Consider the following 1,277-nt stretch of genomic DNA (forward strand, 5'->3'; position numbering starts at 1 on the left):
TGTTTGGTTTTATGCCACCAGGGTTGTTGCTGGGGCTTGGTGCCTGCACTATGAATCCACTGTTCCTGGAAGCCATTTTTCCCATTTTTGTTGCCCTTGTTGCTACTGTTGTTGTTTAGGCCTGGATTTTAGCCGTTATTTTTGGTTTTGGTTTATTCCCTTTTTTTTTTTTTATTAGTGATTCAATATTGATTTACAAAATCACATATCAACAGGGGTACAATTCCACACCATTCCACCACCTGAGTTCTGAATCCCTTATCCTTCCATTGTGGTCCACTGAGGTTCTCCCAGTCAGATCTTTTTCTCCAGCACTTTAACTATGGGCTTCACACTTTGCTCTCATTGAAATTAGATAAAGAATCCTTCTCAGGGGAAACCCTGTCACAATTGTTTCCATTCCTTTAGAATCAGGAGAGCTCTCCCCAGCTACCAAACACTGGTTTCCTAAAGGATGAAAGACTTCAAGTAAATATCCTTTAAACATACACGTTGAAAACCCTTTAAGAAAGAACTATCCAATAATAAATACTTATTAATTTAAAAAGAACTAAGATTAAGAAAATCCTGAAACTGTGCAGAACATTAAAAAATAATAATTTTATTTGAAAACACTGCCATTATTCAATATCCTCCATGGTTTTAAAATGAAACAATACAAAGGAGTCTAAAAGATAACGCACTCAGTAGAGCAAATGCCTTAATATGAGTGAAGCCCTGAATTTGAGTCAGCACAGGGGAAATGTCCATTGGTGGTGGAGGAGTGCTCTGGTGTCTCTCTTCTCTCTAGGTCTTTCCTCTCTATCTTTCCTCTCTATGTTCCTCTCTCCCCCTCAAAAACAGAGAAAAAGATTGGACCAGGAATGCCACTTAGCAGTCTCCTGCACATATGCAAGACCCTCAGATCACGCCCTGACACCATATGAATTATATTCAGTTTTTATAAAATGAAATAAGAACAGTACATGAGTGAAAATTATTGCAGTGGCTTCAAAACACAATCTCAATGAACAGACCTCCTCAACTGACCAAAGAATGTAAAGCATTCTGTGATGACGGAGAAATAGTCACACTGTGATAGAGTTATTGTAGTAGCTTAGTATGGTAAATAATCAAAAGTAATTGCTCCTTTTGCTGCAAATCTGAAATACTTAAATTCTGAAGGAAGTGGAACATATTCTGAAATATATTACACAACATTAAATCACAGGGTACATGGTAGATAATTGTTCCCTTTTATAGCTTTAATCCATATCTCAAATTACAAACCTGTAAAG

Source organism: Erinaceus europaeus, chromosome 2 (genome assembly GCF_950295315.1).
Source record: "Erinaceus europaeus chromosome 2, mEriEur2.1, whole genome shotgun sequence".
NCBI lineage: Eukaryota > Metazoa > Chordata > Mammalia > Eulipotyphla > Erinaceidae > Erinaceus > Erinaceus europaeus.